Consider the following 11,724-nt stretch of genomic DNA (forward strand, 5'->3'; position numbering starts at 1 on the left):
TTTTCCACATGGAAGCTTTGGAAACCGAGCAGTGGATCTAGATTCCTACGGTGATATTTAGCAGAGGGATGTGTTTCTAAGTGGGAGGTCAGGCAGTGTTGAGTGCAGACCTTTTAAGGTAAATGTTCCCATTTAATTGCTAAATCTGGTGATGAAAAAAAAGTAATTTCCAAAAATTGTTAAAGCTCATTTTTGCACCAGATGACTGTTTTTGAGCTGTTTTGATTCCATCCCATATGTACGGTCCAGACCACCACCATCTGCAGCACAAAACAGTTCTTTAAAAAAAAAAAGTATTTGTAAGCCATTTCAAAGATTTACTTCTCCTGCTGGAACAAATGGAACTGCAGCGGAGGGTCACCGATGGAGGTTGAAAAATATCGAGAGACAAACCACCACATTGTTAGTTTATTGATAAAAACTATGAAGAAAAATATAGTGAAACATCAACTCTATAACCTTCAGTGAAATGTCAATGCAGAATGTGCTAAAGGCAAGCAGGAGAAAACAGGTAACAAGAGAACTGAGATTGAAAACATGACACAACAGGGATTGCAGCTGGAATGGTCCATAGTTGGATTTCTAAATGGCGACGACCTGAGAACAGCACTCAGCTCCCAGCAATGAACAGATCTGTAGTCTCCTGCACCACCAATCAACACGTCTGCATGTATCCACTCTCCTCTCACTGTTGCCCTCAATAAAATCCGGCTGGCACCACTGAGTCACACAGCTGTACGCTTTTTAAAAAGTTTTCACAACCCATTAGTTTCCAAGATATCAGGGAATCACTCTCAGTCCTGCTGTATTTCTATCTTGCTTTCCTTTCCTTTCCATTTGTCTAACACGTGTTTGTTCTCAATGTTCATGCAGCTGACTCCAGATTCTTGCGCATACATATCACATTATCTCGAAAATATGACATGTATGTGTTATTCATAAAATGTTCTTCAAGAATCAAAACCAAAAGATTAAGAAAGCAACATCAGTGTTCTGGTTGGTTATGATGGTTGGTTGTCTTGAGTTGGGGCTCTTAACCAACCCTTATTTATATGGTAATCATTATAAAATAGCTCAAAATGACCCATCCAATGGTTTGAACGCACAAATTATGCAACACACTGTCTGACATTTAAGGAGCTGGAAGTATGAAATGTGATTGTATGAAAAAATGGCTTTAAAGATGAATCACTAATCATTAATTAAAGAGCTAATTGTCTTGGTTTTAATTCAATCTAGGGCTGGGTAGTTAAATTGGTAGCAGTGCGTGATACTTTATAGGCTTCTTGCATGTTTGAGAAAAACATAAGTAAAAAGTGCAATATTTCCTTCTCAAATGGAGTAGAGAAGAAGGAAGGTGAAATGGAATCACCTAAACAAAGCACATAGGGCTCAAACTTGTACTCGAATACAGCAGCTGAGTAAATGTACTTAATTACTTTTCATCCCCACGTAAAGTTGGCTCTCAGATTAATTCTGTCTGCATGTGTTTATCATGAACCTGTACAGTCCGTCCGGCTGAAGCAAGCCCACAGTGTCCCCAGTGGTGCCCCCTACTTGTGCTTGTGTTTTGTCAATTACAAATACTTATTTTGGCTGAGTTTAGCTAAGCGTCAGACTTTTGTTTTCCTACTTTATCACAACTATGTTCTCGGTCACATTCAGCGCATGCAGTCTTCTGTGGATCGTCTTTGGCCCCGCTCCAGATGAACTGACATCTCCCCAAAAGTAAAAGTAGCTTTTTGCCTCCGTATTAGCTGGCAGAGTTATCTTACCCAAACAGAAGGACACAGTTCCACCTTCCCACTGCCATCGGCTAATGGACATTGTGCTCTGTATGCAACATGAAAATCCATTGCACCACTCAAGGATCTGCAAACAAATTGTTTTATGTAAAAATCTTAAGCTGAAATTATTTGTTTTGTACTTCCTTTGTTTTCTCTTGACCCTTTTCATGCATAGCTTATTATAGAATCTCCACCTACACAGATTTTAGCCAAGAAAACATACCACCTAAGGCTGCATTTAAACGGCAAAGAAATTTAGGAAAGTCAAATTAAGAAGTCAGCTTTAGTCTCTGACCTTTGTCCAAAGGGAGGACATTCAAGGCGAAGGAAACAGTGATTTGAATTTCATTCTGTAAACACAAACGCACGACTACTTAAAAATTAAATCCATGTGTTGAGGGCATTTACCTTGAGGGAGGATTGAGGATGTTCAAATGCTCAACATGACATTCAACCATCAAATATAAATCAAAGGGTGTTCTTATTTATGTTAAACAGTTATTTCAAAACCCAGAATCAGTGCACGAATACCCACTTGTCCCACCACAGCTGCCCCTTCCTGTCATTGGACAGATTTGCATGTTTGGGACCTCGACTACTGGCCTTTCTTCTCAGCTGGAGCAACTGGCTGCTGTTATCGGCTGCTTCAGAAGCTGCCTTTGTGGCCTGCTGTAATCCCTGACCGCAAATCCCAAACTCCCCAAACAAAGTAGTGGTGGATGAGGCAACAAATCCACAGCATCAAACAAGACATAGCGTATTCTGGTCTTCCAACACTGCGGCTCGTCCTCGATCAGCGCGTCTGAGCTTGTTCCTTTTATGTCTCATCTGCTGTCTCCTCGTGGCACAGCGGTGTCTGGAAAGTACAGTAAACAGTGTCATACTGTAAAGTCGCTTGTTCTGACAACATCAGGGATGTAGGTTTATGGACTTTGTGACAAATCCTTCATTTCGAACATTTCTCTCTGATTTTACTATCCAAACTCTGTGCTCAGTATGCTTTCTGACGTATCTACTGGTGCATTAGATACCCTTTTCCCTACTTTGACAGTTAAAAAATAACATCATTACACAAAACAAGTAATATTCAGATAATTAAATAATCATCCCTTTGACTATCAGTATTTTTTTCCTTTGGTGTTTGGCAACACAGATCATTAAAAATATGAGGCTGCATTACAATTAGAATTTGTGTCCCTGTTACTTCAGACCCCTCTGTCAACAATATTAATTTTAACTAATTCAACACGGAGATATGACTCATTAGTAAAAAGAAAAAAAGTTGATAGCAAGGTCTGTGGATTGTCCGGAGTATCATGGCCACTGACTCTGGAAGAAAATGTTACTGATGAATTTTTTAAATACGCCCTCCAGACAGTCTTAAGATATGCACAAATACTCTGCTTTGAATAATAATTTGTGTCGGATATGTTTTTCCACAAAATAGTTCAATTACTTTGTTAAGAAACTGCTTTTAAAATTACATCTCCTTATCTCTCCATGAAAAATAAAGAATCTATAAATATTCAAATATTCAAATTCTGCTTTTGCTGCGGGAGATAAAATGACTCCTACTTCAGAAAAGTCCATTCTTCATGTAGGTGCAGTGGAGGTTTCATGATTCGGCGCCACATGCATGTCCTAAAGTCACATTTAGGTAACTATGGAGAAACTTCAGTCTTTCACAGTGTCAAATTGTGCACGTACATTATTCAGTTACATTTAGGAAGAAAACACATTGGAGTGTCGGGTACTTTAAATGTAATTAACCCCAAATCAAATTCCATTCACCTCTGCTGTCCTGGACTGGAGGAAAGTGGTGGATATCTCAAAACATGAGTAAATACAAAATAAAAATAATTAGATGCTGTGGAAATTGACTTTTTTTAACATAGTTGAACAAGCAAACACTTGATCCTCATTGAAACACCGCTTACAGATAAATAATAGCGCATGAATCTGTCAAAACAAAACAGAAAAGACTGACAAAAACTGAAATGTTTTGTTTTTCCCACAGGAACCAGAAAGACTGAACTAGATGATTGAAAGGAATCATTTTTATGTGTCCACCTCTCCATATATCACCTATTATAGGAAGCTGCAGAACACATTCATCCACTCTGTATTTGCGGGCTGTATAGGAAACTCAGAGGTTTTTAACCCTGAGAGCTGTTCAGATCTCAGTATAACTGGCCTTCACATGAGGGTTAGGCGGTTAGGACCAAGAGCGTAGATATGCTTCAGATTCAATCATGTTGTCTTGAACTAGAAGTGGATCTTTTAAGAGGAGAAAGATCTGAATGACAATATCACAAATGAATGAAAGAAGAAGAAATGGAGGTTTATATAAATGACTAGTTCAGACAACAAAAGCCCAGATTTATATAGCACTAATGCAAGTCATTTTTTTTTAGGTTTTCTCTGTCCTGTGGTTTTTGTTTTGTCCTCTCTGGAAGTATCTCTGAGTCCAGGGCTGCACATTTCTGATCTGTGTTTAATGGCCTCCTGGTATTTATTGTCCTCTTGAGCGTTGTCTTCTTTGCTCTCTCCCCTTTCCTGTCAGCCCAACCAGTCACGGCAGATAAACGCCCTCCCAGAGCCTGGTTCTACTAGAGGTTTTCTCCTGTTAAAAATGATTTTTTTTTTTCCTTTCCACTGTTGCCAAAGTCCCTGCTCAAAGGGTGCCGTTTGATTTGCTACATTTCTCTCTATAATATAATACTGGAAGATCCTGACTTTACTGTAGCGAAGTGCCCTGAAATAATATATGTTGTAAGTTGGTGCTATTCAAATAATACTGAACTGAAATGAACCCTGCTTAAATGTTGTGTGGGGAATTTGAAACACGCATTACATGCAAGAAAACTCTCAAATATCTTGTAGCTGAAGGAATTTTGCATGGATGACTGGTCAAAAATTTCAGCAAGTCAATGTCAGAGACCAGTAGACAATTATGCAAAATGCCTAAAAGGAATTATTTCTGCTAAAATAGGCAATGCTCGGCCTCTGAGGGCAAGGGTGTATGTCTCCTCGGAGGAATATTACTTTTTTTTGGATAGGTTTGTTGAATATAAGACCTTATGGCATTTCAAATATAACACCTCCTGCAGGCACCGTTTGAGATCAAAACAAACTTTTTTTGTGCATATTTTATTCTTGATGGAGGTTAGAAAAGCATTTTATCAAGTACAATGCTTTTGTCAAATTGCTGCAGCACCATCCCACTAGAAGACCTTTGGAATCTCACAGCAGTCAGAGTTCCCAACATGTTCTGCTTTTGAAACATATTCATATAAAACATCCACAGTACTTGCAACCACATGTCTCTGGATGCATGAGTTATTTTTAGCTAATTGGATAATTGCTGGAGCTTTCTGTAAACATGAAAAAAGCAAAGGAAAAACAATCCAAAAAACAAACTTAATTTTCCAAGGCAGAATTTACGGGCTTCTAGTCCCTCAGGAAGAAAATCTACTGGTGCAGATGTTTTATGGTCCATGTGGGAGACCAGCGCTGTACTCAGGCTTGATATGCTCAAGTGCCCACAACCCAATTTGTCAAAAGCAACTTACAATTCACAGAGTTTCTGTCCATGGGCTCCAAATAGGACACAACCAATCTTTCCTCTCTGTCAGTCCTGGTTTATGAAGAAAAAGATGATTTTGGCAGCCAGATGCTTTTGGTAAACCAGGCACGGCTCGCTGGCCTTGTGTCTGTCACGACAATGTGTAGAGACTTCAGAGCAGAATGTAAAAATGGCAGCCAGTTTCAAGTTCTGCTTCATATCTAATCTGCATGGCACAGTTAGGCTGGCAACTGACACATGATTCACTGGGGAAGGTCTCCTGTCAGGTGAAGCCATTTATTGGTAGTTCTGATTAATTTTTTTTCCCCACAGAGGTCAAACAGTCTGAGTAATACATTATGTAACCCCCCCCCCCCAACTCCCCCAGAATGGAAAGAATAGATCAAAATGTTTCAGTTTTATTTTTAATCTATAAAGGTGGTTCTTATAATTCTTTTAAGGGGGGTCAACCTCTTATAAAGGAGGAAAATTATTCAGAACACCCCACCCCCACCTGGAAAGAGCAGATTTTTTAAAAAGCAAAGTTAAGGAGTCCACAATGCCTTAGTCAGCAATTTAAAATTTTAATTTAGTAAGGGAGTGAGCCTTTTACATTAAAGCAGGCAGACATTGTCCTCTTTTCTGTCCTTCTCCCTCTGCAGCTGATGTGAGACCACAGACAGTATAAGTCTGTATGTGTATAGAACTGGCTTACAGTTATAGACTGTTATAGTTAGAACTTACCTTAGCCAAAAACTCGACAAGCAGAGCAGAGAGGACATCGCATCTATGCAAGTTTGTATCCCGCTTGTTCTTGTTTGCCGTGGGTGCTGGACCGTTTTTAGATTTTGAAGGGTTCTATGAAAAATCTTTTGTTTCAAGCACACAGGAACACTCATTATTCACACTGACATGGCTTGTACAGCAAACAGTGAGTACACCTTTGTTCAAAGTCACTTAAACGTCAGATAATGTCAAGTTGCTTCACTTCTCTATAACTGCATAATTTCTAAGTTAACAAGTAATTATTCCACTTATGCACAATTGCAAACAAATTATTTCGATAGACTACATTGAAATTCCAAACCCAGAAGTACAGCTTCAGCGCAACAAAAGTGAATACACCTGTGATCACCCACACACATTAAAAAACATGTGATCAGTCTAACAAAATGTGAACACTGTTGTGACCACAGAGTCTTCATCCTTCATGCTTTCTCTCTTTCTTGTAGGTCTCGAGCTAGGCGGAGCTTAGAATTAGTATTTCACTAACTGGTTACACTGGGCCAGTGTTTCATGGTATTTAAGTTTGCCTGTTGAGTCACTTTCATCACACACTTTCAAACACCACTGATTCTGACTACCACTCCTCAGATTTTTTTTAGCGTTAAACAAATTTCAGCCGAACTCTTAATGCTACAACGCTTACTTTCCAGCACAAAACAGCAAGATTAGACTTTGCTAAACTACAAGAAAAAAATCTGATTATTAATGGGAATAATTTTTTTGATCAGATTAGACCAATGTTAATTTGTTAGGTTCAGATGGGATCCGGCATGTTTGGTATGAACCAGGCCAGGACTACCACAGTGAATGCACAATTCTGACAGTGAAGCACGGAGGTGGAAGTGTGATATCTTGCTGCATGAGTGCCAAAATCTAATCACTTCTATCCTTGGGTTATTTCTGACCTTCCCTGGACACTTCATCCAAATCCATTCCTTCTTTGAATAATGTTGCGCACAGATAAACAGACAAACGTACACTGATCATCACATAACTCTGCGGCATTCCTTGGTGAGTAATGACACCGTGAATGGCTGTGGAAATACCAAAATACTGGCTGAAAAGATGGCTGCCAGTCTGCTGAACCTTGGCAGAAGAGGAATAATCCATCGTCATAAAAAGCACACCACCAAAATCACAAGAAATTTTCTAAAGAAAAAAGCAAAAGCCATGACCTGGCCAAGTATGTCAGCAGGCCTAAATGCAGTAGAACATATTTGAGGTATTTCATAGAAAATGGAAGAGGAACACAGCCCCTCCAGCAAAAAGCAGCAGAAAATAATCATCTCTAAAGAACAAAAAACATCTCTCCAGAAATGCTGTGTGCTTGCTGAGGAGGATAGAGTGAAATAAAGTTAGACACAAAGCATTAAAAAATACAAGGTTTGAATCTTAGTCATGGAAAGTGTAGTGGCCTTTTGTTATGTCCCACCGAGGGACCAGAACATTTTATATAGTACATCTAAACAGTTTTTTATTTTTACGTGAGTAATGCAATTTACTGTAAGGTCGTGCAGTTTTGAATCATTTGATATTTAAGTGATTGCACAGAGATGTGTTCACTTCCTTTGTGTACCCTGCATATAAATGAGACTGAATGCTACTTTTTACACACGAAGATTGAATTAAATTGGAGAACTAGCAAATTGTAAAATATGAAACAGAAATAGCATATCTGGTACACAATAAACAGCGCAATGAAACCGTTGCCCTCTCTGCTTTAAGCTGTGTCTGAACAACACCTTTGAACACAACAACATGCCTGATGCTGTGAAAAGGGGGACAAGTGAGGCAGGAAGAGAGGGCAAAAAAGCACTCTAATTGATGTCAAGGAGACGTTGCACAGAGAGTGTGGAGAAAACAACCACTGGCTTAAACAGGGATCTAACCCATGACTTCAACTTTGGTAGCATCACAGTCTGACCAACTCTGTCAACAGTCAGTTGCTTTATTGCCTTGCCCCTGTATAGTCTGCTTGGTTATAGCCAGAAATGGCTCCATGTGTGGGTATGTGTTTATTCAGTCACATGGGCCCATCTCCCTAAGGGTGGGATTATACTGAAATGAAACGAAAAAACACATATTTACCCAACCTAGTTATTTGGTGGGACTTTCAAGCTGTGGAACGTGCACAAAGACAACTGAAGATAAGGCCGATGCTATAACTCACAAGCACACTATCCATCCATAGTGTCTGCAGCGTGAAAGTAAAATCAGCCATGAGCTCTGTGATGGCCACCCCTGCAGCCATCTCAACCATGAAAGTCACTAACCCCAATAACTACTTCAGCTTCAGTTGAAACACTCACATTTCACATACAAAAACACATAAATAGCAACACACAATTTATAATTTCAAACAACACACACCCATAATTTATCTCGCCGTTGCTAAAGTGCTTAAGTTCTATTTGTAGTGAGCACATTTAGCTAACGTTTTTATGCTCAGCATTGTTTATTTTCAGTTGTACTAACCTTTTCTTTATCTCACCGTTGCTGAGGGTCTGGTCTTCTGGAGCTGTGATCACCTGGCTGGATTCAGGCAAAAAAAAAAAAAAAAAATGGCCAAAGGGAGCATCAGGTGTACCATAGCTTCCAATCAGATCATACCAAGTGGCTGCCACTTCAAGGGGTGGACCAGGTTTGTATGATTTAAATATTATTTTATTGATTAGATTTGTGTTGGGTAATTGGATATGTTTTGGGCTTGTTTATTACTATTCTTTTCATTAAGCAGACTAATTTTACTGTTTTGTGCTTTTTGTTGTTAGTTTAGGTGTAGGTGTTTTATATTTCCCCTATTGTGTTTAACTGCTCTGAGCAACCAGTGTCTATATAGCCAGTATTGTTGAGTGTTATTCAGGCCTGTTCAGAGTTAGTTTTTTGTGTGCAGTTGCTTTTAGCTTTAGTTAAGTTCTGTTCTTTTGATCTCTTTGATGGGCCTGAATTTAATATTGGTTTTGTCATTTTTTGGTGGAATAAAAACCCTGTTTTTAATTCACCTGTGTGTCCTCTGGGACTTTTCAAGTCCATGGGATATACCTTGCATATATTTTTATTAAAAGAAAAAAAAGCAAATGGTTTTTATGTTCATTATGATCATGTATTTACAGATTTTTGAATTATTTATGGTGGAAACAATCACTTATTAATAAAAAATGACTGGATATCCCTAAAATGTCAACTAAATAATCATCTGAATTTAATAACAATCACCTTCTAATTAGCTAAACAATAATAAAATGAGCTTTTTCAAAAATAGTTTGATTTTGTTCTTTTTATTAAGTTGAGATAATCATGACAGATGTTTCTTTTTTGACAATATATCAAATTTTATATAGAAAATAATCAATTGCATCTGTATCTGAGAAATCACTTTCAGCTAAGTTACCCATTACAAAAACACCTCTCAAGGAAGTGTGTTAATTCCAAATCACATGACCTGCTCCACATGATGTCATTTCCTAATGAAGAAAAGACTGGCAAGACTCCAAGGCTTTCCGAGGTATTTATTATAAAGTAGTGTGTGAGTCAAGTGTGGATTTATCACATCAACAGGTTTACAGCAATATCTTTATAAATAACTTTCAATTTCAATTTTGCTCAGTTGTGCATATAATATTTAAAAGAATCTTTCTGTTAAAATGCCATGTTGTTTTTGTTTTTAGAAGGCCATGTTGATTTTAGTCCTGAAAACAAAAGTGTCAACTATGATACCTGTCAACTATGTTACTGAAAGTGCCACAATTATATATTGACCCTCTTGCTTGGTAGCTCAATTCCTCACAAGCTCTTAGGTTATCATTTATTATCTGTTTGTTCTTTTCTTGTTCCTGCATATTTGTTGTTGGGGAACTGTCTAATTTAGCTCAACATAATTATGCAAGAGTTGAATAAAGGAGCAAAAGGATGAGGCTTGATGTACACCTCAGAAGATATGAAGGGAAATTTCTGACTGTCTGTTCACTATTAAAGCTGCCCTTTGTCTTTGGGGGAGAGAAGAGTGAGGTCTCTGCCCCCATGTTGAGGAAGGTCTTTTTCTCATTGCAATGATTTAGCTACTTTCATTCTCCATATTGTGAATAATATTATGTTTACCAGCAACCCAGCAGTGAGTTTGTTATCTTCCCTCGACAGAAAATGTCCATGTGTCCATCTTAAAGAGAATGTAATCAAAGCTTAGCACTGTTGGCACATCTGCGTGGCTGTTATTGTTGTACTACTTCGGAGGCATTCTGTGCAGACGCAGTAGATCCATATCTAAGTATTCTGTGTGTGTACAGTACGAATCAAATCAAAATGACACATTTTGGTTTTCTATGATATGTGCAGTTGGTGTCCTTGTTGGGTTGTAGCTACAGCACATCATTCCAATAACAAAATTTACTTCAATCAAACCCTGGCATAACCTCACATACTGCTAACTATATCACTGGCCTTATTTGGTCCCCATAATGCAGATTATTATGTTATAAGGTGAGGACTTACTGTGAAGTTTGGGTAAGGTTTAGACAAGCTGTGGTTGTTGTTGTGGTTGTTTGAGCAGCTCAGCTACAAAATAGACAAGAGAGGGGAGGAAAAGAAACAGGCACAGAGGCAAAAATCAGTAATTAGAACTGGGCTTTAAGTAACATTATTAGTCCGCAGCATGCTCTCAATTTCATATTAACTTATTTTAGCACCTTCCTGCCATCCCAGGGTCCCATTCTAGGTTAAATTCACAGATCTAATAGGCCACATTTAAAAATTTATGGATAAATAAGCACATTTTTTATTAAGCCTATTTTAACCAGTATTCATTTGTATTAGTAAAATAGCTTTGTCATGTTTAAAATCCATTAGGCCCTGAATGTTTTTATACAACAAAGTGTAAGCAAGTGCTTGCATTAGTGGAAAAAGAAAATAAAGCCAAGGGACAGCTGAGCAGAACTCCGAGCTCCTGCAAAAATCAGACCTTTTTGTACAATATAAGAAGAATCATCACCAGCTTCTTTTAATCCGCCGAACAGCCACAGAGAGTGTCAACAATAATAAAAGATACGAAATGTACAAAGGGAAGTATTAAAGAGGGGAGGGTATTGCTGTGGATGAAATCAGACAGTGAATCCTTGGTGATTTTGGACAGAAACAAGTAGAACAAAGGCAGAATATGTACAGAAATTTCCACAGTTTTTCATTGTTTTGCTAAAAGGGTGATGATGACCTCAACTGCGACAATGTATGCTTCTGTCTGTCTGTTAAAGAGGAAGCTGTTGTACTTTTAGAGTAATATGGGAGCAAGACAAAAACTGAGAATGGCTATAAATATTAAAGGCTGACCAAATAAATGTCCCAGATTCAGCAGCTTTCACGTCTTTTCTTGCTTTGTTAGAATTCTTTTGACTTAACGAGCATTTGCTTAATTTCAGCCGTTTGAAAACATATTCCATCCTAATTAGAAATTAATGACATTCAATTAATCATAAGTCTTTTAAATGTGTTCACGAGTTTCCTGAAATAAAACACCATAATTTGCATAATAATGACGTGCAGCTTATGTGAATGTAGTTTTGATTCTTTGCTTGCTCTTGATTTGAATACATCTTG

Source organism: Acanthochromis polyacanthus, chromosome 8, assembly GCF_021347895.1.
Source record: "Acanthochromis polyacanthus isolate Apoly-LR-REF ecotype Palm Island chromosome 8, KAUST_Apoly_ChrSc, whole genome shotgun sequence".
NCBI lineage: Eukaryota > Metazoa > Chordata > Actinopteri > Pomacentridae > Acanthochromis > Acanthochromis polyacanthus.